The 26,004-nt window shown below is 48.0% G+C and overlaps 2 protein-coding genes across 3 annotated transcripts in view; one reads left to right on the top strand and one right to left on the bottom strand.

Annotated features, from left to right (window-relative positions):
- LOC138481112 (magnesium transporter NIPA2-like) overlaps window positions 1-16,182 on the bottom strand; it is a 304,692-nt gene extending 288,510 nt beyond the window's left edge. The window contains exon 1 of the mRNA XM_069613028.1: window positions 16,048-16,182. The gene's annotated coding sequence lies outside the window, so the exon portion shown is untranslated. The remainder of the gene's footprint in view (window positions 1-16,047) is intronic.
- Window positions 16,183-16,299: 117 nt separating this feature from the next.
- The window catches only part of TAF7L (TATA-box binding protein associated factor 7 like), a 467,210-nt gene continuing 457,505 nt past the window's right edge, over window positions 16,300-26,004 (top strand). For both annotated transcript variants that reach the window (XM_069613027.1, XM_069613026.1), the window contains exon 1: window positions 16,300-16,555. The gene's annotated coding sequence lies outside the window, so the exon portion shown is untranslated. The remainder of the gene's footprint in view (window positions 16,556-26,004) is intronic.

Here is a 26,004-nt window from a genome sequence, read left to right as displayed (position 1 = left end):
CATGTTGTTCAGATGTTCATGATAAACTGTGTCCAATTTGGCGCAGATCATTAACACCGGAAGGAGTCTGTGGTGATTTTCAACAGGACTTATCTAGCCCTGCACTGTTCGAGTCGGGCCGTGGATAAAATACTGCTTTTGAATTAATCCAGAGACCCGACACTTCCCCATACCGTTCAATCACACTCAACATGGAGGGAATAGTGGTCATCAGTTTTTTCATATATAGAAAAATTATCAACTGCATACAGTGCTGATTGCCATCTCTGTAGCAGCAATTACGTGGGTAATCAGAAAAATCTGTCCTAAGTTTACTGGCCTGGGGTTCAACAATAAGGGCAAACAACAGTGGTAATAATGGACAGCCCTGTGTGAGGGATCGTAAATGAGACAGACCTGTGTGAGGGATCGTAAATGAGAGCCAGACATAAGGTTGTCATGTTTTTGACAAAGATATCTATTAAACGAAAAAGGGTTGGGAAAATGCTTCTCTGACCCTATGGTAATGAGGAGTTTCCCAACCTATAAATCAAAACTAAGGAACTGTGTGTGTCAGGATGTCAATAAATGAAAACCCGTCCTTTTGTCCAAACGTCCTATCGTCACCCTCGCACTACAGATAAAAACAATAAAAATATGCAAGGAAAATACTTTCAACTTGAAACTACCAGGTTCCCCTATGCAATGCCCACTGCCTGGTGTACTCACCTGCCAGGACATTTATATACATCTCTCTCAGGACTTCTCATGTGTTTTACAGTATGTATTGTTCTTGTTTCGTAAGTAGTTTTGTTCAAATTTTGGGCCACGTTTGCACTAAAGGTATTCATAGTTCATTGGGGGGGGGAGGTGTACTTTACATTTTCTGCATTCAAACAATTCTTCAATGGCATTAGGTTCAAACTAATGTTGGTGCAGTTGCCGGAATGCCCAGGGGCTCCAATGGATTCGGGTAGACTCACCAGCTTTCTCCAGTGTCTCTGGTCCGGTTTGTGCTTCTGCTGCGTTCTGCTTTCACTCTCTTTCCAAACTGGAGGGCATAGAAGTTCTGCTGCCTTCCCTCACAGCTCCACGGCCACATGCCTGCTTTCCTGAAAGCTTTCCGGAATGGAGAATGTCACCTTCTTGACTTGCTGAACGCCGGCGGCTCCAAGGCACTTCTGTCTCTTCCCTCCAGCACGGCAGCTTCCCCTGCTCTACCACACCGGTATGTGATCTTCAAATCGGAGCTCGGGGACAGGAGCCAACGTCTCTTGAAAAAGATCTTGTGTTGGCTTTGTGTCGTAGTTAGGCACTGGACCAGAAAGATATGAAGAGGGTTTTTACTTGTTCTACAAGGGGGGGGGGGCAAGCAATTGGCAGTATGCCATGAGGGTCTTTGGTATTCGACGGTCTTCATCATGGAAAAGGGTCTTCCTCATGGGAAAGGGGGGGGGCGGGAGATACTGCGTCTCGTCCAATGAAGTCATGACATCTCCCAGGTAGTTGTCTCCTCCCATGTGCTCCTCCCCCATAAAGTTATGCCCAGCATCAGGAAGTGGCTGCCATCCCCTGGCTGCATGGGAGGAAGTCACCACAGGGGAATCCGTGATGACTCCATTGGATTCATTACACTTGCCCGATGCTGCATCTTGGGTCTTATTTATGCGGCATAGTATCATTAGTCTTAACCCTCCCTGTAGGTGTGCTGTAAAGCAGGGATACCCACCGCCACATCAATGGGCCAAAATCAAACTGCTGAAGAGTCATGCTCATGAAACCCCAGTCAACATGCTTTTTTAGCTTCTAGACTTTCAGGGCAAAGTCACCAGGATTAGAATTGACAGAGCCCAGCACACAAAAATAGTCTGTGCAAACCAAGTGTGGTGATCCTCTGTAATCAAGCAGGGTGCTACTCTTGCTAGCCTGTTTGACAGAATTTGACACAATTTTCATGTCAGTGTTTATCAAAGATAATGGCCTGTATGAACCACACTTATTTTCTGGCTTAATCAAGTGTGATCGCTGCTTCCCTGTGTGAAGGTGGTAGGATGCCTCTTTTCAGTGCTCCCACATGGGTGGGATCAGCAAGTCATGATAGGCTGCGTAAAATTCGACAGACAAACCATCTGGCCCAGGGGCCTTGTGATCCGGCAAATTAACAATAGGCCATTGCGGGTCTTGTGATGCAATTGGCTTATCTGATATTGTAATAATTTGAGACACTAAGGCAAGGTAGTCAAATAAAAAAAAAACAATAATGTACCCTCATAAAATTTACATTTCACAGCATATGGATTAGAGTAAAATTCCTTAAACATGTTATTGATCAAAATTGGATTGAAAGTAGAGATCCCATCTGTCAACTCAATATGTGTAATTATTTCTTGAATCACAGGACTTCAATAACATCCAAGCATGTGCTATGTCCCCAAATTCATGCTTGAATTCAATCTGATGATATTCGAACTTGGTCACTCTTCCCCTCGAGTTAGGTGTAACGTGACACGCATCACTGACAGTCGTTTGGCCACTGCTGCTCTCGTGTGCTGCAAACTGCCAACTAATTTGATATTATGTTCCAACTTAGTGATCTCTCTATTCAATATATGCCAAACGCCCCATGGTTTGGACATCAGAGCACATGAATGGATTCCCATAGCACACCACTAGAATCAACAGTGCCTTTATTCCAGGAAAAATAATTCTCGAATTTTGTCACACATCCCATGTTTTTTTTTTTTATTTTCAAATTTGTTTATTGGCATTTCTTATTTAACACATTTGCAGGACAGCATATATGTCTAAGGTTCAAGGATAATGAGCATTACTGGGAAAAATAATAACAAACGAACGATACAACATTAACTTTCTCCCAATGATTTGCGTGTTGAGCAGATGCCGCGCAGTGGGCTAGGGGGGGAAGGGGTTCCAGGTGGTTTAGGGAGGGGGGGGAAGAAAGAGAAAGAAAGAAAGGGGGAGAAGCAGCATGAGGGCTTGCGAGCTCTAGTCCCAGGTCTGTTTTACGGTGGACACATACCAGTTCATGGGGGCTTGTCATCTGAGCGGTATAGCAGGGAGTCTGTGAGTTCCTTCCAAGCTTCCAGGGCCATAGTGGAGTCATCTGTGGATCTGGTTACACTGTCCTCCCAAGCCGAGGTTTCTGCTCATATCCAGTATTTCAGCTCAGAGTACCAGCTTTCCTGTTGGGGCCCAGCTGCTTTCTTCCAGGACATTGCCATAGTTCTTTTTGCCAGTATGCACATAATGTCCATTAGTCTGGTGAAATGCTTTAGTTTAGCTGGCCTAGTATACGTGCCCAGTAGGCACTCCTCTGGGGTCCATTTGTATCCAGTCGCCCCCATGTTATTACTTGTCTGCTGTACGGCGGTCCACAAGCATTGCGACTTAGTGCACCTCCAAAACACATGAATCAGGTCCCCATTACTCTGTCCACACCATGTGCAATTGGAGGGCACCTTGCTATTGAGTTTTGACAGCCTGGATTGCGTCATGTATGTTCTATGTAGCAGGTTAAGTTGTATTTGTCTGAATCTGTGGTTTCTAGAGACAGATTTAGGGAATGACAAGGCCCTCTCCCATTCTTCATCAGACATTTCCCGGCCTATGTCAGCTTCCCATTTACCTCTCAAATTGGCGCTCCGTGGGTTGGGGATATCGCTTAGTTGGGCGTGTATCTGGGACACCGGTTTCCATCCTTCTCCCAAAGCGTAAAGAAGCATGATTAGGGGGTTTGTTTCCGGTTCCTCTGGCCATGACGTCCACTTGGTACGTGCTACGGCCCTCAACTTCTGGTACCACAGGAACTGGCCTGTGTGGACTCCCTCTTCTTCCTGGAGTGTTACATGAGTATATCCCCTTTCTTTTCCAGTGTCTGAGGTGATGTAGATCTGTGACGGACCCACATAGATCCGCGAGTAGTGGTATGTCCGGGGCGTACTGGTGCTTGGAGCGTGTAAGGGTTTCTGTCCTGCGCCAGATTTTTTGTCCCAGGGCGGCCATGAAAGGGGCATTCCGCATTAGGTGGGAAGGGGCCCAGATAAGTTCTCTCATGTGCAACGGGGATACTAGGGTCTGTAGCAGGGGGGTCTCAGATGTGACTTCGTCTGCTAGCCATTTGGTGACAAAACTAAGCTGTGCCGCCAGATAATACTTTTCGAAGTTTGGGAGTTGGATTCCCCCCTGGGTGTATGGCAGCATCAGGGTGGAGAGTGCAATTTTGCGTCTTCCTGACCCCCACAAAAAGTCCCGGATTATCCTCTCCAACAGGCGGAAGAAAGGCACATTGATGTACAAATGAATATTCTGAAACCCGTATAATAATCTGGAAAGGACAATCATTTTAATTATTGCCGCTCTGCCCATCATGGATAGGGGAAGTTTCGCCCAGAATTGCATGGATTTTCTCAGGGCAGGAATCGCAATCTTCGTGTTGTGCTCATGCATTAGAATAGGGGTGTGCATTATGTGTATCCCTAAGTACTTGAATGAGGCAAGTTCCCATTGTATTCCCACCACCAGGAGATCTTATGTCTTTCCCCTTGAGGCCTGCCAGGGGGAATAGGCAGGATTTCGCCCTACTGAACTGGATACCAGAAAACTTTGCAAAGTTGTCTAAGACGTCTAACATCGTGGGCACGTTGTTTAGTGGGTCCCAGACGTATAGCAGTACGTCGTCAGCATAAAGGGAGATAATATGATCAACTCCCCTCAGCCGTATCCCAGCGTCAAAAAATTGTTTACGGAAGTAGATAGCAATGGTTTCCAGCCCTAGCACGTAAAGCATGGGGGAGAGCGGGCATCCCTGCCTGGTGCCCCTACATATATCCCAGGCCGCCGACACGTATTTTCCTGTTTTTACTCTGGCTTTAGGTTTGTTATAAAGTAACTGGATCCAACTAATGAACCCCGGGCCGAAGCCAGCCAGAACCTCCACCAGCCACTCCCAAAATATTGAATCGAACGCCTTAATGGCATCAAGGGACAGCAGTGCATACGGCTCCATGCTAGCCTCTGTCTGAGCAATAATCTGTTGTACTCTATGGAGGTTCATGGTCGTGTTCCGACCCGGTATGAAACCACATTGGTCCCCATGCACTACCTCCCCTATAATTTTGGCCAGTCTATTTGCTAATACCGTGGTCAATATCTTCACATCATAATTAAGCATAGCTATCGGGCGGTAGGAGTCACATTTGTCAGCGGGTTTATTGGGCTTGATTATTGGAATCAACGGGGTCTCCCTCATACCATCAGGAAGTATCCCTCTCTCATGTGCTTCTTGGAAGACCTCATGCAGCAAGGGCGTTAGGGAGGCCTCATATGCCTTGTAGAACTCGGTGGGCAGGCCGTCGCTCCCAGGGGTCTTACCAGTGGCTAGAGACTTGATTGCCTCAGTTATATCCTCTGCTGTGATAACTGCGTCAAGAGCTGCGGCTTGTTCCAAGGAGATTTTGGGGAGTCCTATTTCCTCCAGGGTGTCTATAATTTTTTCTCGGGGAACCTGGACACTATGAGAATAGAGAAGTTTGTAGAATCCCTTAAAAGTGTCATTTATATCTTGCTGGGTCTGTACTACCATGCCTTCTTCAGTCTGTAACTTGGTAATAGTGTGTTGAGGGTGCTCTTTCCTGCATAGCCAGGCCAGCATTCTACTAGGTCTATCAGCTTCTCTGTGTATTGAATTTGTTTTGGTGGCATAATCAAATTTAGCTAGTCTTTCCCATGCAAGGGTACATTTAGTTCTGAGTTCCTTAAGGTTGTCTTCCCTCTGGTGAGTGCTCACCGGGGTGGCTTCAAGCTGCTCAACCTGGCGTTCCCACTGATCCAACTCTCCCCTCAATTGTTTCCTAATGCCCCCTGCTTTTGCGATAATTTCTCCCCTCGTCACTACCTTAAGAGCGTCCCACATCGTACTCAGGTGGTCAACGCTCCCCCTATTTCTTTCAATGAAGTTATCTATGAATTCCTGTAGTTCTTCCCTGAACGCAGGGTCACTGAGAGCGTCTATCGGCATCCTCCACATAGGGATGGGGGGTCTGGGGCCAGTTTGATTCCATTCTATTAAAAGCGGGGAGTGGTCAGAGATGGTCCTGCCTAAATGCTGTGCCTCCTCTATTTGTGACAGGTGTTTTTTGCCTATGAAGATGTAATCTATCCTCGTGTGGAGATCATGCGGGGAGGAGAAATATGAGTACCCCCGGGAATCCGGATGACGTTCCCTCCAAGTGTCGGCTAGATTCAATCTATTTGTTAATAGGGACAGAGCTGTGGTTGCCGGTGAGGGGCCTTTCGGGTGGGGCAGGGATCTGTCTAGGTTCTCATCATGGACACAATTAAAGTCTCCCCCCCAGAGAAAAACTCCATGCCTGTAGGGTGCGATTTTAGCATACATGGCGTTCAAATGAGCTGGGATGTTGGTATTGGGGAGGTAAGAGTTTATTATGCATACTTCTTTGTGTTCCAGTCGACCCCAGAGTATGACAAACCTCCCCTCAGGGTCAATATCCGACCTGATTAGATGGAATGGGAGTTGGGGGTGGATCCAGGTGTACACATCCCTTGCAAATTTGGAGTAGGCGGTGCCCACTCCGTCCTCCCCAGTGTTCCCCCAGCCTGGCCAGGGAGTCCGCCGTGCAGTGGGTCTCCTACAATAGTGCTATTTGCACTTTTTTCCTCTTCAAGTATGACTTGATTCTATTTCGGCGTAAGTAGGTTCCCAATCCCCTCACATTCCATGTCATTATCTTTATTTTTGTGTTGGATGCCATGCCGGGTCACTCAGATGGTCACCGAAACAGTCCGGCACCCATCGATGCCTTCTGAACAATTCTCCCAGTCCCAACCATCCCCCCTCCCGTCCACCCTCTCCAGCAGCATCCGTTTCGCACGTGGGAGATTTTGTAACTTGGGTAACTCCCATTACCTTGAATGGGGAAGATGAACAAAACAAACTAAACAAAACAGTAAAACCTTGAACTGCCGCCAGCAGTTGCTTCGAACTTGCAACGCTCAGGGGTCCCGAGCCTTCCAGACCAGTCCTGGTCATCCGGATCGGGCGGCGTGTAGGTAGATTACCAACACAGTTTCCGGAGGGGTGGGTCATTCTGCAGGTGCTCGTGCGGTGCTTGGAGTTCTTGCCCGATCAAGCGCTCGTCTCAGTAGGACTCTGGTATAGTGTGAATGTCTGCTTGACTAAGCTTGCGGGTAGAGATCTCGGTATACCTCTTAATTCAGTGTGGAGATGGTCATCCCATTTCCGACCTCGGGGGGTCTTCCTTGTCGTCGGCCAGGTTGTTATGTTCTAGCCACAAATTTGCTGGGGTCTCCAGGAATATAGCTCTTCCTTTATAGAGAATCTTGAGGCGTGATGGATAAAGCAGCATGTATTTTAGGTTGAGCTTTCTTAGTTGCGCTTTTATTGGAATGAAGGAGTTCCTTGCTCGTTGCACAGTGGGGGTGTAATCTGGGTATATGACTATTGTCGAGTCCTTCCGTTTGATCTCGCCTCCTTCTCTGGAGTATCGCAGTATTATTTCCCTGTCGCGAAAATTCAGAATTTTGGCTATAATTGGGCGTGGGTGCGAGCCTGGAGGTGGACGTTTCTGGAGGGATCGGTGGGCTCTTTCCACAGAGAACCCCTGTGAGAGGTTCCCTGGGCCAATTTCCTGCAGCAGGAGTGTTTCAACAAATTCAGTCGGGTCTGAGCCTTCCAAGTCCTCAGGGACCCCCAGCAAACGGATGTTATTTCGGCGGGCTCGGCCCTCGGCGTCCTCTGAGCGCGCCTCCAGCCTTGCCACCTTTTGTTCCAGATCCTGGACTCTCGACTTCAGGTCCTGGGTGCCTTCCACATTCTCTTGTAGGGCGTTTTCTGCTTCCTTCACCCTCTCCGTGAGGTTGCGGGCATCCTGACGCATGAGCTGCATATCCGATCTCATCTCCTCTATCTTCCCCTCCACTGACGTGCGGAGGGCCGCTATCGCCTGCAGGACTTGCACATGCTTAAGGTCTTCACCCTGCTGAGGGGGCTCTTCTAAGGTTTCCTGGGCCTGTTGTGGTAGCCTTTGGGGCCTGACCGTCGTAAAGGAATCCATTGTGACCAACTTCGGCTTGGTTTTGGTGGGAGACATCACCCTCCTTAGGTCCTTCTGCTTCTGGACCAGGTCCTGCTTTACAAGGCAAGAGGGTCTCGCTTATGGCCCTTGATCAGTGTTTCAGAACTGGAGTTACCCACTGAGGTTTCACAGGCAGAGCCCCCTATCTGGCCAATGTCCAATAGCTACAGTTATGATGCGGACCTTGCAAGTTCAATTTCCCCGCCCACAGATGCACGCAGAGGGGGTACCGTACAGACCGGCTTCTGGCTATTTCAGGGGGGGTTCAGCTTTCCGTGGTGTTTCAGCCGCAAGTACTTTTTATTGTTCCGGGTGCCAGCTCCAGCAGCAGGGGGCCCCTGGGTCAACCGTCTAATTGGTAGTCTTTCCTCTGTGCTTGTTATGCCGCCTGCTTAGCTCCAGGGGAACCCCTGCCTGCCAGTGGGTATTAAAGTATGGTTAGGAGAGCCCCGGGCTCCAGGCTAGCCAGCGAACCTAGCCACCTTCACCTTAGTTGTTCAGAGACTCACAGGTCACCACGGTTTCCTCTCCGCAGCCTCAACGGCGCCGCTGTGGCCGATCCAATGGTCTGCGCTCACCCCCTCGGAGGAGCCGTAATGTTCGTGGGCCTCTCCGTAACGTTGGGGCTCTGCCAGTGTTCTAGGGGTCAAGTTGTAGGCACCCCGCTTGCCAGGCAGCCGTGCAGATTGGGGTCAGGGGCCCCCGGTAGTGGGGTAATGGAAGGGGCGCCCCGCGCCCTGCGCTGCGTTATGCAGCAGCCAACCACCACCTCAGCTCCGGCAAGCCCGCTCAAGTGTGGTTCCAATCAGGCTCACCTGTGTGTGGGCAGCGTCAGCTCCTCAAGCCCGGAACCTCGTCTCCGTATCCTCACGTCTCGGCGGACAGGCCTGTCCGCCCCGCTTCAGCATGCCTGGTCCTCCAGTGCGTGTTGTCGTCGCTGGAGCCGCAGGGCACCAGCCTCGATCCCCTGATTATGTCTTCTGGTCGCAGGAGCCAGGGGCAGCCCGCCGCCGCAGCAGTCCGCAAGGCTTCTCAGGAACGTAGCCTCACATTAGCTTCGGTCCTCGGCGGTCGTCGCCATCTTGCGAGTTCTGGGAGCGCCAATTCCAGCTTCCTGATTCGGGTCTTCGGTGTTGTTTTATGTTAATGTCCTTTGCCCTCTTGGTGCAGGCAAGTCCGCTTGAGCGCGGCACCAACCTCTCCGATGTGCGGACCCAATCCACTCCCCCTCAGCCCAGCGGGTCCTCCACTGCGTTCGGACGCCGTTGGTGCCGCAAGGCCCCTGCCCCGATCTCTCCGTCTCCTTGTCTCCCCTGCTGGAGCTGGGATACGGTCAGGGGAGCCGGCGGGCGGCCCCTCAAGGTCAGCGCCAGAGAAAGCTCTTCGTTGTGGTGGTCTGCGGGGCGTCCTGGGTCCACAGCGTCAGTTAGCTTCTCTCCTTCGCGGGCGCCGCCATCTTGTGGGTCCGGGGGGCGCGAGTTCAGACTCCCCGTTTCGGGTCTTCTGTTTTCCGATTCGCCTCAGCAACGCAGTCGGGCTCAGGAAATCGGATCCCCTTCCGGAATATGCATTTGTTTTATTCCGCAGAGTGGTTTTTAGCAATAGTTATTTGGTTATCAAGGATCGCGGGACGGAGCTCCGAAGAAACCTGTCTTCACGGCATGCCTGCTGGCCACGCCCCCCCATCACATGTTTATAAGCAGCATCCTTCAACCTGGTAGCCTGCAATCTCAGCTTCAGTATTTATTTACTTTATTGAGCTTTTGTTAGGCGCCTATACAACAGAATTGTGTTTCCAGGTGCCACAAGGCAAAGTGGGGAGGGAACAAGGGGAGTGAATAACATTGGTACAAACAGTAAATATACAATTGTGGTTTTACTAGGCCTTGTGGCATTCGGACGTGCAAGTGTAGTGTAGTGCAGGAGATGGGGATGGGGATGGGTGGCGGGGTACAGGGACAAGTGCTACTGGGGTCCCAGGAGGGAAGTGCCAATGGGAATCATGGGGGGAGGTCACCGGCCAAGTGCTAGGGCAGGCGTATCCCAAGGGTGGGATGCACAGCCGACAGCCAAGTGGCCGGCAGGGGGCAGTCGTTTGGCCGGTGCTGGTGTCGACTGGTTAGAGGGCCTGGTATCCTGTAAGATTCATAAGGAGCAGGCCACCAGTCACAGTGGTGTGATTAACAGGTAGAGAAAAGCAGAGTATTGAGCAGTTACCGGAACTCAAGGTCTGGCTCAGGTCTGAGGATACACCCCTGACGGAGTCCCCGATTAGTCTATATCCAATTAGAATACGAGACCTGAGAATCTAATCTCATTTATTTTTTTTCCTGAGTACAAAGCTTCCAGAATTCCAATTAATGGTTATGGGCAACCACTATCATACAAGCTTTTCCACAAGATTGCCCTGTTTATATGATTGAAAGCTTTACTGACGTCCAGGAACGCCAGGTATACCGATCTCCCCTGTTCCTTAGCTTGACCAGCCAGTAATGCCAGGACAAAACTATTCAAAGTTGCCCCTTCTCCTTTCTTGAAACCTGCCTGGCATAAATCTAAGCAATTTGCTCTTCGTGTCCAAAATTCAGTTCTCTCAGAACTATTTTAGCAAAGGTTTTATTGGAAGCATCCAATAGAGAAATCGGCCAATATTGCATTTGGGACAATCTGTCACCTCCCTTAAATATTAGGACTATCAAGGCCGCGCACCATGACTCGAGAAGCCTTCTCATTCATACTACGTTCTTTGACAATGGGCCCATAGTAAAACATTCGATTTAAGCGTCAAATTTGACAAGCCATCTGGCCCCAGGGCATTTGACTTTTTACTTGATTTTATCAACAGGGCAATGTCATCCAGGTCCCAACCGAAAGCCCCTTGCCAGTTATAATATCAAAATTGGCTGCTTCCAGTATTGCCTGGCACAACATACACCTGCATGAAGTACTTCATCCATTCCCTCTCCGATATAGCTTGGGTTTGCAAATATTGGTCAATTCCTCTAAGCTTTAACTGCCAAAATCTTTTGGTATCTTTTCCCAAGTATGCAACTCAACATTTTCTCTGCATAGTTGATCCCCATCAGGAATTGATGGCCCTTTAGCCAATTTGTGTATTTTTGTTTTATGGTGCGGATTCCAATGTGTTCTCGTAGATGCTGCTTCCTCCCTGCATCCCTCAATTCAAATCTGCCTTTTGAGCGCCCTTGCCAGAGGGTCCAAAACATGGTTAAACCCCACCCTCCTAGGTCCCTTTTCCAAGTGCATAGCTGGTACTAGACCCCCCAAAACCATTGAGATGCAGGAGGCGAAACCATCAGGAGAGCACAGAACCTCTGTCCCTGAACAGAAGAGACTCGTGACCTGTCCATCGAAAGCCCCCAATATTTTCTGGAACCACTTAACTGCGTGGTTTCTATGATAAATCTCAACATTCAGCGGTTTAGCCATAATTAGTTTCAATCATTAGTTCACAATAGAACATAGAATGATTGCTTAAGTCTGTATGGATAACCTTCAGGATTCCCCCTTTCTGAAACAGATCAGGAGACATGAAAATATAGTCTAAGGTGGACTTCAGCTGACCATTTTGCAAAGTTGGGGGGGGTACATCGCCTGAGGAATTTCCATTTAACAGCGACAGGTCCCATGCATATAGCTCCTGTAGTATCATTTGTCCCCTCCTACGAGCTTCTCCTGACGTTTTTTTTCCTGATCATGGATTGATAGCAGACATCATCCAAGCATTCCGCATTAAAATCCCCCAAAATGACCACAGAAGCACCCTCTTCTAGGGTTTACCCCAACAGTAAAAAGGAAAGAGTATTCAAAACTTCCTCCATCTTAATAGGGTCTGGATTCAGGTACACATTCACCAGCAGACACTTATTGAACTCCCCTGCTCCCTGTTCCAGCCATTCAAGCAGGACCGCTACCATATCTTTTCTTTCCAAATCTATTTTTCTTTCTGTGAGCCCCTGATTTCGCCTTATGGGCGTTAATATTCCACCAAAAGGACAACCCCTTAGACCTTGTTCTGCCTTGATAAATACAACATCAAAAACTTCAATGATCGGAGTGTCGGTCAGCAGTCTCTTGAAAACATACAACATTATATGTGTCTAACAGATCTTGATGATTCACAATGTTAAAGAAAATAATCATAATAAAGTTCCTGGATACCATAGATACCCTCAGATTTCAGGCTACCTGGCCTGTGATACTGTCCCCAATAATCGGTACTGCCCATAATTAGCCTTTTTTTGTGGAAAATGTACCCGATGCCACAACGCCTCAATTACATCAACCCACATTGCAGATTCATGCCCTTTCTCCCTTTGTCCCATCACATGTTGCAGAAAAGCAAGTCTGGATATAATAGAAGCACCTACATCCGGCTACTTCAAATCCTAAATTTAGAAAACATTCATTTTCATCCAGAATCGCATTTTTGATAATCTGTAAGAGAAGGTGTAGTTTGACGATATCAAGGTAATCTTCGTGGACAAATTCCACTAAACTGATGTCACTAGTAGTTACCAGCCTTAAACTAGGAATTTCAAACATCAGAGACAAAATATAAATCTCTATTAAGTGGAATCCTATTAGAACTTCTAAAAAGGCGGCTTAGATAGAGACATGATGCATCTTATCCATCAACTTTTTAGCGCTGTCGCCCTTTGACATTTAAATATTACTTTAGATTGGCCGCCCTCCTTGGGAGCAGAAGTGAACCCTACTGCTGACGGTGGCACCGGCATTTTACCCTGTGTACTCTCATCTGATAATTCGGCGTGCACAATCATTGGTCTAGCATGAATATAGTATAGCTTTTGCTCCTTCACTGGCACCAATTCCACTGCCACCTTATTCATCTCGACCACTGGCTTGAATAGCTTAGGACCTAGTAGAGGTTTAGGGATTAAATCCCACAAAACACAAACTTTATCACCTCCCCTACCCACAATTGGCTCAGGCTTGATTGAATCCTTAGGTTGACCACCCCAATCCACCCTTTCCACTACATCTCAATAAAATAGGTTGAAATGTTCCTTAAATCAAAAAAAGGCCTCTCTTCAACTTGGTTAGCACTCTTAGGGGCATTCAAACCAATCCCCGACCCCGCACCTTGTAATGGACTGGTGACAGGTGCCACAGTCCCCTTTGCCTTCCTACTTTTTCAGAAATCCCTCTGACCTTCCAAATCTGAGTCCCTGCCCTGCCCAACCTCCCTACACAACATTGCCACAAACGTATGTGTTCCCCGGTTTTGTTTTGAGGGCAGTTTACAGTTTTTAGATTTCTTTTCATCCACACTTTTCTTTTTGTCCCCTTTACAGGAGGCAGAACCTCCTTAAGGCTGCTGCACAGAATTGCATCTGTTTCCTCATGACCGCACTAGAATTGATACTGGCGGCAAAGGCTCTTCAGCTACAACTCAAGCAGCCTCTTCCTGTTGTGTTTTTTTTTTAAGCTGTCCACTTCCACTGTTAACACTTCCAATGCATTCTCAGCTCAGGTGGGATCAACCCCCTCCTCTTGTCCCATTGGCCCCAATTCAGGCCCGTAGACCCTTGATGAGGCAACAATAAACCCTTCTAAGAAGCTAACCTTACCCGCAAGCTCATTTAGGGTTTTCCTTACCTTCCCTCACGCAATTCAAAATTCAATGAGTCATACCCCCTAACCATTTAAACATTCGTGACAATATTGGGAAGGACAGTTAATCAACCACACAAGATGCATCTCCCCTTGCACCAATTTGAACTCCGCCCTGAGGTGGCTGGTTCTCAGCTACGGTCCCCACTATATCCATGGAGTCTGAGCCCCCCACCCACCGGCTGCCATGTGGGACCCCCGATCTCCCACACATACAATATAATGTTAGGGGTGAACAGGAAGCGTCCACTCTGCCTGGGATCAATTCTTCTGATTGGTACATTATTTCAGTCAACCCTTGAGCGACTCCGGAATAGCCCAATGATTTGTCTTAAAGTCCAGGGACAATCTTACACGTTTGAAAAGTTCATGTGAAATTGCTGGCACCACAATAGACACGCCAGACACCAAATCCTTTGTTGAACAAACATCCTCTCCACCATATTGTTTATGTGTGCTTCAATTCTCGTTAATACTCTTGACACTTCCTATTACCACCTTCAAGGAGTTGTCCTGAATGACTACTGCCAGACTGATGCTATTACTTGGAGCTTCAGTCCTTATAGCCTTGAGACCCAGCAACAGCACGGTTAAGCAAGTAGGGGCTGTGCCTTCTTGGCCCCCCTCCGATGGAGCATCACTGTGGTTGTATTAGCCCCCCCCCCCACTGATGGCTCTGCTGTCAACCCCATGCTTTCGAGGGTTGCCACTATTCTGTGAGGGATTGTGATGTTCAGCCTCTGCTCACCAGATACCTGCAACATTTTATTATAGTCTTTCTGGGAGCAATTCAATTTAATAGAGGAGCAGTACAGGGCCAAGTCACCTCGTGTGTTGCATTTCGTAGCATCCTTTTGGTAGGGGTTAAATGGCCTAACGGCCCACAGTCACCCCTAGCCAATTTCATATATTTTTGAGGACCGAGCTAGGTCCCTGCCTCTAATCCCACTCCAAGGCACTCTTGTGGAAAAAGTAGGTCAGAGTCTGAAAACGTGAGCCAAGGCAATATTAGTATGGTAAAAGCAGCGCTCTATAAGAAACTGTTCACTGTGCCAGCTAATGCCCGTTACCTGTACGTGCAGCGGCAGATTCTTTTGCATCGCAGCGTCAGCCTGCAGACGCTGAACACACCAAACCCACTGCTATCACTTAAGCCAACTCTTTTTCATCCCAGGGATGCGCTCGAACACAGAACATTTTGGAAACTTTTGTTTAGGGCCATTATTATGCCCAGGCTCGATTACTGAAATTCCCTTCTGATTTGGGTTAGCAAAGACAGTTTTCACAAACTGCAGCCGATCCAAATTGAGGTAGTCAGGATTGTGTGCGGTGTCAAGAAAATAGATCATATATCAAGTGCGAGGAACGAACGCCACTGGCTGCCCATAGTCACGAGAACACGATTCAAAGCCATCTCCCTGAACCACAAATACCTCCATGGAAATGCACCTGCTTACCTAACAGACAGCCTCAAACTTTACGAGCCAAGCAGACATCTACTATCGAGCAACTCCCAACGCTTGGTCAACCCAAGTGCCAAGAGAAAGAGGGGAAATTGGCTGTCTTTCTCAGTACAAGCAGCCCTGTCCTAGAACACCCCGACCATAGATCTACGCCAGGAAACACTTTAATTCAAGTAATAGGCTGGTAGCTTGTGTTCGTGCTCTCCTTGTCCTTCCTGTCTCGTGGGAATGTGCGCCCTGATGCCCGCAGGCTAGAACGCTTAACAAATAAATAAATATCACATGTATGAACTGATTGCGCCGCGTGGGCTGGCTGTAAACCTACCAAAGCCTTTGATAGCAATCAGAGAAGAAACTTTACTTTTGACATGCTTCTATTCACAGACAAACAGCCAAATCTGAACAATATTTATCAAGCAGCAGCTCTAGAAATGAAAATAATTTGTTGTGGGAGCCCACCAGTGGGTGGTGGCGAGGCAAATTTTCAGGGGCGTTGGTGTATGGTCGTACTTTTCTGTTTTGAAAATCTAGTCACCCTATTACCAACCGCTCAAATGCCCACAGACATTTATAGTTGTGAAAGTTGTACCAAAACTTTGTTCTTTGGACTCCGACAAATGAAACAGATAATTTACAATGGATGTAAAGACACCACAAGGCGTTGCAACCACTGTGAGAAACCAAAGCAAACGCTTTTCTTGTGGCTCTCAGATTTGTGAGATTAATTGATGATGCATTGATTGAAACAATATACTCACAGCGCGAAATCAATGTGAACTAAAAAACTACTAATGGAGTGGAACGTTTATTACCTACGGTTTTTCTTTGGTACTGTCTGCTGTGATACCTCAGGACAGAATTCTGTCTGTGCTCATCGCTCTATGTTCGCCATCGGGCGCCCATTTAAACTCTTTTCCCCTGCCTGACACCCACTTCCTGGTCGTCAGAACCAGCCACGGCAGAGGCAGCTGATTGCTTATTTGCGGTCATGTGATTATGTTGACGTTCAGAACAAGGCGCCGTGCTGGAGGGAGCTGTACAGTTAAATGTACTTCTACTGATTTTCGTGCCAGCCATCTCTTTGAGTTCGCGTCTGTTGTGTTATTCTTTTATACCTGGCGCTAGAGAGATAACCCACCAGATGCATTCAGAGCCTTCTCTTGGGATTGTGTAGGCTTCCTGGCTGTATTATGCAGCCGCCGCAATTCTGTCTAGTGCAGGTGACGTTCTCTGGTACTGCAGTCACGTGGTAAGAAGCTATAAATTGACCGAAGGCATAAGTCCAGTTGTAAACTGTACGGAGTCAAAGCATCTATTGAGGTAAGCGGTCTTGTCCAGCCCCGTTTCTCGGCCCGGGGCGCAGAGCTAAATAGCCCAGGAGGTGGGCGCAGTAAGCGGCGCATTGAGAACGCTGCTTCTGAGCTTGGATACCAAATATTATATAAGACCCGACGTCGGGAGCGGCTGTGCCTCCGCCGCTTAGTGGCGTTCGCTCAGGGATCTCTCTGTCCCTTTGCTTTTGGATCCGCTGCCCTCCCTCGGTCTTCAAGGGGTCATGTTTATGGGTCTTAAGGGGGAATTAAGGCATTGGGGGGGGGGGGGGGTTCAATGGGGCTTAGTCCGGCCGAGCCTACAGCAGGCACGTCTCAATTTCTCGCAGCCTGCCCAAGCCCCCGTGTGGATATGTTTTAAAAAAAATCTTTTTTGATGTTTTTGTTTGTGTATTTTAATCACATACCTTTTTTAAGTTCTATTTTAAATTGTATACAGTAACGGTTATACACCCCAGGGATATTTTATTATTGTGATGTGTTAGGTTAGAGTCGACTCGTCTGGAATTAAACATGGCGAAAAGGAAGTAATTTAAATCACCGACAGTTGGGAAGGAGGGGGAACAATCTGCTAAATTCACCAAACACATTGACGAGGCTAACAAAATGATCAGTGAAATTGCAAGTCTTTTGTATGATAGTGAAGGGGGGGGGGCATGGGGGCTGCATAAAAACAGCAGGGTGAGGACACTGGGAAGTTTTGAAGCTTGTTGTAAATGTCACTCTGAAGACCTGCTAGAGATGGGCACAGCAGCTTTTCAAGAGGGGAGGATGTGTGCTAATTGCATGTGTCACTCGGTTAGTGTATTGAATGAAGAAGACATGAGAGTGCTAGCAGGGGGAAATTTGAGTGGGGGGTGAAGGTCCCCTACAGCTCTCTTGCAAGTAGGGAAAATTCTCCTAGGCTACTAAGTGCCAAAGCTGGTACCTCAACCGGGGGTAGAGGGTTATACCATACCAGTGGAGGTTGTTAGCCAGGCAGTAAGTCCTGCAAGTGTTGTTGAATCTAGTTAGTCGCCCACTTTGGGAGGTACGGTAGCATCAAAGTCAGAGCTCACTTCCCTGTATTATCCTATACTCCAGAGGTTGTATTCGCTAATAGGTTTAACCCTCTCCTAGTTGTTGGCTTTGGAGAAACCCCCAGGGGGTGGGATGGCAAAGTCAAGTATGTGCCAAACTTTGCCCTGTGACAGTGATACTACACCAAACCTGCAGTGTGAGGGGTGTAAGCTTTTGTATCCCTTGATGGCCCAATTAAGGACTGAAAATGAGGCCTTACGCAGGTACCTAGATGTACTTGGGCAGAAGATTAAAGAAATAAAGGGTTGTATGGGTAATGGTCAAACTGATGCCAGACCATCTTGGGTGCAAGGGTCGATAACACAACAATTAATACCATGGGGTGTAAGGTGGCGGGCCTGGTTAATGACACTGAAAGGGTTATAAATAATGTTCTGAGAACCCCCCCGCCCTTGCTTCACATGCCCCAATAGTAGCCCTACTAGAGACTGTATTAAGGTAGTATTGGAATCCCAAGAGTTGGTTGTTGGACTGCTAGCGATGAAGCAACGATCTTTCCCACCTAATGAACTGGAAATTGCCATTAGATTTAGCATTCCAGTCCTTGTAAAAAAAAAAAAAAACACGGATGGACTAGCATTGATGGAGGTGTCCAGTAGTAGTACCCGAAAGTAATTGAACATAGGTTGGGGTGTGAGGAGAATCCCAGCAGTTGTTCTGGATTTAGTAGGTGCACAGATTGTACCATGAGGCGGAGTCTACTGGCCTAATAAGTCACCCAATTGGATGATCAACTCGGGATCAAAAATATTAGATGGGATGGGGGTTGCTGGGGTAAATGATGCTCCGGTACATGTATTGATCTCAAACACAGAGGATGTGGATTGACCGTATGTGCACCCGGATCATGAGTGTGGTCCTTTAAGGGATATTGGATGCCCTTTCTCAGTGATCCACCCTGGGTCCGAGGTGCATATTCTCTCCTGGAATATGGCAGGGGTCAGCAAACATCTTTATGATGAAGAGTGGTTGGGATTTAGCATCTACATGATTTAATGTGTTTGCAAGAAGCCTCAGCCCCAGCGGTTTCACACATCCAGGACTACCTTATATTTGCCAACCCAGCCAGTGAAGGGTGGATGGCCGAGTGGGGGTGTTTTAATTTGGGCGAAGGCCTCATTGCTTGGGACTGTTAGGCTTTTGAATATTGAGGGTGATGACCTTCTAGATTTCAATTGAAGGGGGGGGTTTCAGTTCATTTTTGCAATTGGACATGTCAGACAGGCGACACAAAGATTCTCCATATCCTAAAGGGCAGCTTAGATTGGTGGAGAGGAAAAGACCATTTAATTTGAGGCCTCCAGTTGCAGGGGATTTTAACCTACAATTTGAACCATTAGAAATAATGGGGGGAATGGATCAAGCTTGGGGCCCTTGATGATCCTAAGGCACAAAGCAAATACAGCAATGATACACTGTCCGCTTTTGATGGGCAGTGGTATGAGGGCCTGTAATGCTAGGTTCCCAGAGGCCAGCCCAGCTACTGTTACTTTCGAAAGTGGAGTGGGCAGTAGTTGAATCTTGGGCTTTTTTTGATCAATTTTGAGATCTTACCCAGAGTCGACAGTGACCACCATCTGCTTGTGTTGACTGCTCGCAGCTTCATGTTTGATTTTGACCCCGTAGGTAGTCCTAGGGATGGTTCCAGCATTACAGCTGAAGGTCATGCGAGACATGGAGTTAAGTGGGCGAAGCTCGACACTGCAACAGCATTGCCAGAATCTTTTATTGATGACAATTTTTGAAACTGTTAACCGGGGCAGGATGCTCTGCGAACTCCATGGTTGATATGCATGCTGAAATTACCTCTAGCTTGGGGAAGTTCTTTGTTACTAGTGCTAAACGGGCAGAGAAAGCCTGTCTTCTGACTAATTCTTGGTATGCCAGAGAGCGTAGAGAAGCAAATGGCTTGTTGGCCCATAGAGTGAAGGAGGTTACCACTGGAGGACTGGGACCACTTTGGGAGGCCAGGGTGATGTATAGAAAACGTATTGAGGCCAAAACAAATTAATAGGATTTAAATTTATGGGCTATCCTCTTGTCTGCCATAAATACCAAAGATAGCCAGGGATTCTGGAAACTAGTGCATGGCCTGGCGCACTCCCGCTCGCATTGCTTGTTGGGTGTATTGCAGAACTGGCTTGGCAAAATCAATTTAAGGGTTTATAACACAGGGATAGAACCAAGAGAGCTTTGAGTCAGGACACTGAATAGAAGGCCCTAGGTCCTTGAAGAAGGGAGGCCACACTGCTTATCCCACAACCCTTGATGAAGTAAGGATGGCATTACTGTCGCAAAACTCCGGGAAAGCACCAGGACCGGATACAATCCCAGTGGACGTCTTCCTCACCGAAACACTGATCTGCGTCCCATATTTGGTTAAACTCTTTAATGGAATCTTGGAGTTTGATCTAGTACTGGTGTGACGGACTAAAACAGAGATTGTTCCTGTATTTATAAAAGGGGGAACAGAGACCCCCCTGGGAATTATAGACCAATTTCCTTGCTGGACGCAAGTGACAAGATTTTTGTGAAGGCTGTACTGGATTGAGTAACATCATGCCATCCATCACTTGCCGGCTGGCTTCCAATCAAACACCAGTTTTAATGAAGGCTTCAACTAGTCTGTAGCAAGTATGTGATCCTGCAGATGTTTTTTTAATTTTTTAATTTATTTTATTACCAGCACACCAAACATTACAACTTTGAGGACATTTGCATACAAGTCTGCTACATTATGTATATACATCAAACATTGCGGCCCCCCCACCATTTTAACTAGAGCCCCTATTTCCGTGCCGACCGCCAACGTATCTCATGTCACTCTCTCGTCTCCTTCGTATCATCCTCACTGAGGCCTGCCTGCGGAGTACCTGCCATTGTGATCACCAGTTGCCTCCATTCTATCAGGGGTCCCACTTCTTCCTCCCCTCCTCTGCTGATTGCTTCATACCAGACTGTTGTTTCTGCGTTTGCCCATTTCAGGAGGTCCCCCCACCACGCCTCTATTCTGGGGCCCCGGGCAGCCTTCCAGCACATTGCGATTCTCCGCTTGGCCAGGATGTAGGCCAGGTCTTTCATTTTACTAATGTGCTTCAGGTTGCGCGGCCTAGTGAACACCCCCAGCATACATGCCCATACCGACTCCACCTCCAATACAATCCCCTTCTCTGCTAAGCGTAGCTTAATCTCTGTCCAGAATCTACCCACCTCCGGGCAAGCCCAGAACATATGTATCAGCCCAGCTTCCACCTCCCCACACCGTGGGTGGGCACTTTTGTACAGCTGGGTTCCCAAACCTGGCAATCCTACTGGGGGTCATATATGCCCTATGGGTGACGTATAGCTGTATCTGCTGGAGCCTTGTGGGACACCTTCTCGTGGTACCTTTGGACTCTAACCCATTGTCCATCCAGCAGGGGTTCACCTACCTCCTCCCCCCAATCACGCCTTACTTACAACACCTCCTTACCCACCCTAGTCATCAGTATCTCGTATATGCAAGATATTTCATGCCCACTCTCCGAAATATCGTACATTGTCTCAATAGCCGTATCTGGTTGCTCGGTCAGCACTTCCGCAGGCCATCTGTCCTGCACCCGTTTGATGACTCTTATATGAGTAATGTGCTGGCCTATGTGCACCCCGCTATCTTCCGTCAACTTTCTAAAGTCTAGTGCCTCACCCTCTTGTCATACATCCCCAAGCGTCACCAGCCCCATGGGTTCCCAATATTTACGGATCGCTATTGTCAATTGCGGGTCCTCCCAGCATACCGCTATCAACGGGACCTGCGGGGAGCATGGGGTTGGGATTCCCGCCACGTTCTGTTCCAGATTTCCCGGCCCAGTGTCAAGAGTCTTGCCCTCCCCTGCACCTTAGATTTTGGCAACCACACCACCTCTCTCAAGTAGTAAGGGGCGGAGACCTTGTGCAAAAGCCTGGTTTCAGCGGTCTCTTCCTCGGACAACCATCGAGCCACATACTGAAGCTGCCCTGCCAGATAGTATAGCTCAAAATTCGGTAGGTTTATGCCCCCTTTGTCACTCGGGTTTTGTAGCTTCCATAAGGCCACCCTATTTCTGGAGTTGTCCCAGATAAAGCCCCTGCATAAGCTGTGGAGTTTCCCGAAAAACCGTTTGGGGAGCATATATGGAATGTTCATAAAGAAATGCATTAGTCTCGGCAGGACCACCATCTTGATCAGCGCCGCCCTACCCATCATGGCTAGGGTCAGCCTAGACCAGAACCCCATGCTGTTCTTAATGCCTGCCACTGCCCGCTCCGTGTTGCATTTGTGTTCGTCCTCGGCCGAGTGGTAAATATCGATGCCCAGGTATCGAAAGGTCCTAGTCTTCCAGGGTATTGGCAGGACCGGTAACTGTTTCGGTAGAACCTTTCTGTATCTCCCAAGGGGAACATGCTCGATTTCCTGGGGTTCACCGCTATGCCCGAAAGGGTGGCATAATGTTCCATCACTTCCAAGATATATTGCAAGCTTTCCTCTGGGAAGCGCAGGTATAGCAGAATATCGTCCGCATATAGTGATGTAAGGTGCGTCCCTCCCTTTGTGGGGATACCGATCTCACCATACTGTTGTCTGAGGCAGATAGCCAGCAGCTCTAGAGCGAGGATATACAACATAGGTGACCAGGGGCAGCCCTGTCTCGTGCCCCTATTGAGCTGCCATTTGTCCGAGATTATGGCGCTGGTTTTAAGCTTAGCGATTGGGGAGCTATAAATCATTCTAACCCACCTCAGGTGCCCCATGCCATATTCACTCAGCGCCGCCAGCAACCACGGCCACCTCACCCAGTGGAATGCCTTAATGGCATCCAACGAAACGATTGCCGTTTCGTCCGGGTCCCTTTCTGTCTGTTCAGTTATGTGGTGGAGTCTCCTGTGATTGTCGGTTATATTCCTGCCTGGGACGTACCCTGTTTGATCGGGATGGATCAGTTTCCCTATGGCACGTTTAAGCCTGTTTGCCAACACAGCTGTAAGGATCTTGCTGTCCTGGTTAAGCATGGACAGGGGTCGGTAGGATCCGCAGTCTGAGCTTGGCTTACCTGGTTTTAAAAGCGGGATTATCACCGCCTCCCTGAGAGACTCTGTCAGCCTCCCTTGTTCATACGCCTCATTTAACATGGCGAGCAGCGGGGGGAGCACCTCCTGCCTCTACGTCTTATAGAATTCACTCGGGAGCCCATCTGACCCCGGGGCCTTGCACGTTGGTAGGTGCTGTACCACCATCTCTATTTCTTCGAGAGTGATTGGCGCATCTAGATCCTCCCGCTCCTGGTCACTAAACTTAGCCAATCCTATGTCCTCCAGAGTTTCCTGGGTCTCCTGCCCAGTCTCCTCCCCCGTATCCTCAAATAGGCGCCTGTAGAATCTAAGAAACCCCTCATTGACTCCTTCTTGGGTATCCCAGGTCTGGCCATCTTCATCCTTTATCTCCCTGATCACTGAACGCGGTGTTTCAATCTTGTATAGCCCGCCAGCAACCTGCCCGGTTTATCTCCCCCCGCATGTTGCCTTTCAATGTATCTTTTGTAGTTTAGGTTGCAAAGCCTGTCCCAGTGCCCACTGCTAGCCTGCTGGAGTAGGTTTACCCTTGCCGTATCTTCCAGTGAGGTACTACCCTTCTGTATTTCTTCCAACTCCCTCTCTGTCTCCTGTAGCTCCCGCTCTATGCCCCCTTGGAGCCCCTTGGACTTAGATATGGCCACGCCCCGTACTACCACTTTGAACGCTTCCCATAGGGTTCCCTCAGACTGCATACTACCAGTGTTAATGTCAAAATACTCGGTAATAGCCTCCCTTAGATCCTCTCGGAACCCAGAGTCCTGCAAAGCCTCAGCTCTGAATTTCCACGTCGGGATTCTAGCCCTGGGGGGCTGATGCCTCCACTTCACCACCAAGGGGGAGTGGTCTGAAAGTACTCTGGCCTTGTATTCCGAACCTGTCATTTCCCCAGCCAACCCGGAGGTCACAAACATATAGTCCAGTCTAGTGTATAGGTTGTGGGGGGCCGAGTAATGCGAGTACTGCCTATCTCCCAGATGCAGCAGTCTCCATATGTCTTCTAGTTCAAAGTCCCACAGGAGGGCCAATAGTGCCTTTGCCGCAGGGGTGGGTCTCTCTAGTTTCTTATCGGACCTGTCCATCTTGGGGTCTAATGTGCAATTGAAGTCGCCTCCCCAGATAGTGGTGCTGCCCATTAGGGGGCTAATTTTGTCATATAGGGCTCTATAGTAAGCCGCTGTGTCCTGGTTGGGAGCATATGTATTTACGATGCTCACCTCCCTGTTCTCCAACATCCCCCGCACCACTAGCATTCTTCCATCTGGGTCTGGCGTGGATTGCAGCAGCTGGAATGGTACATGAGGTGCTATCCACGTGACCACCCCCCCTCGCATACGCTGAGTATGTAGCTCCCGTGGTGGTCCCCCTCCACTTTCTCTTAACTAGCTCTAGTTTGTCCCCAGTGAGGTGGGTCTCCTGTAATAATGCTATATCTACTTTCAGCCTTCTCAGGTACATCATCACTTTATTCCTTTTCAGGTAACTGTTGAGACCTCTCACATTCCAAGTTACAATTCTGAGGCTATCCGTAGCCATGCAAGGTCTGTACCGCCTTCCCCCTCCCCGGGTCACCGAAAAAATGTTTGTTTATTCAGTTTTCATTGACCCAACACAGCCTGTGATAGAGTTTCTAGGGCTAGACTTTGGGAGGTTCTGGAAGGTTTGGTCCCTCACCGTTACTTAGGGCCATTCAGGACCTCTATCAGAATAACGTGTCTGTGGTCAGATGGAAACTGGATAGGAGCACGACTGAGCCTTTTGCAGTTAAGATGGGAGTAAGGAAAGGTTGCCTACTCTCCACCCAATGTTATTCTGCCTATTAATCAATCAGTTCTAGAAGAAATGATTGGATCTCCCTACTGATGGCCCCTCGCTAGTTGGGAATACGATCACAATGCTCTTCTTTGCCGATGACGTGGTTCTGATGTGCCTTACCCTGGGTGAACTGAAGGTGCAGTTGATTTTATTGGATTCTGTAAAGAAAATGGGTTAACCATAAAGGCCAGAAAAACTAAGAGTTTAGGGGAAACCGGGCCAAACCTAAAGCGAGGATAACACTGGAGTTAGAGGGGAATTTCAATCAAAGAGTGAATGCCTATGATTATTTAGGCCTGAGGGTAACAAATAATTATTGTTGGTCTGCCCAATTAGACCAATCCTGTTTGTCCCTTAAGAGGCAGTCTGGGGCGATATCAACGTTTAATTATGATCATGGGTGTGGACCAATTAGGGTGTTGCTAGATGCCTGCAGGCTGCATTGTTTGGGGCTGAGCTTTTGTGGGTATACAGATTGTGGCTAGCTGTTAGTAGTTGAAAATAAATGTATAAAGCAGATACTATGGCTGCCAAGTAGTGCACCCAGCTTGCAGGTTTGTGCTGAACTGGACCTTGGGAGAATTGATTGGATATGCAGCTCAAAGCCTTTCGTTTATTGGGTAAGGATGTGGATGACTGAAAACCTGGGAAAGTGCAGAGAGGCGGTGCTGTGCTTGCTGAACCAACCCGAAAGCACTTGGTTTAAGCATATTAAGATAGGTCTGGCAGACCTGGGGCTAATAGGTTTGTGGTCTAAACCTGACCGAATTAATTCCTCGACAAGTGTATCTCTGAAAGAAGTGCTGAATGCTAAAGCAGAGTGGAATATTTTTACTGTTATAAACCAAGAGCTCTGGAATACTGGGATTGTAGAACCCTATTTAGTTGTAATACAGCCAAAGTTTATAAGGGCATTATGTTTTACATTACGAGTGGGAATTTTGGCTACAGGAAGCTGGACGAGTAAGTGGAGCATCAGAGGGGAGGTTACCTGCCCAGCTTCCAGGGCGGAATCTGAAAGCATTTCTCCTAATCTGTGATGGTTACAAGGATTTTAGAGTTGCTTCTTGAAGCCTGTATTTTTGGTTAGTTGCATTCTGGTATTTAATGATGCTAATAAATTGTTGCTGATAGTCTAGCTGTCAACTCTGTATCTTGCTATCTATATAGAGCATTGAGAAGGAGGATAGTGATATTGAAGACACAAACTGCTAGTTAGTGTAATGCTTTAGTGATGTCTTAAATATAACTTATTCCTGTTCACTCCCCTTTTATGCTTTTAGCAAGGAGCTATATATGAGGGGTCAGAAATGTGTGGGTGACAACTTTGTGAAGGTGTTTTAAAAGTTGCCATTTTATTAACTCAAAAGGTTGAATAAACACCTCACTATCCCTATCCTGACGAGGATTTCCCTGCTAAAAATAAACACAATAACAAAGGAGATCTGTCCCTCA

Source organism: Ambystoma mexicanum, chromosome 5p (assembly GCF_040938575.1).
Source record: "Ambystoma mexicanum isolate Mex_15411 chromosome 5p, UKY_AmexF1_1, whole genome shotgun sequence".
NCBI classification, from domain to species: domain Eukaryota; kingdom Metazoa; phylum Chordata; class Amphibia; order Caudata; family Ambystomatidae; genus Ambystoma; species Ambystoma mexicanum.
The sequence above is the reverse complement of the archived record's forward strand: the minus strand, read 5'-3'. Positions and strand labels throughout refer to the sequence as shown.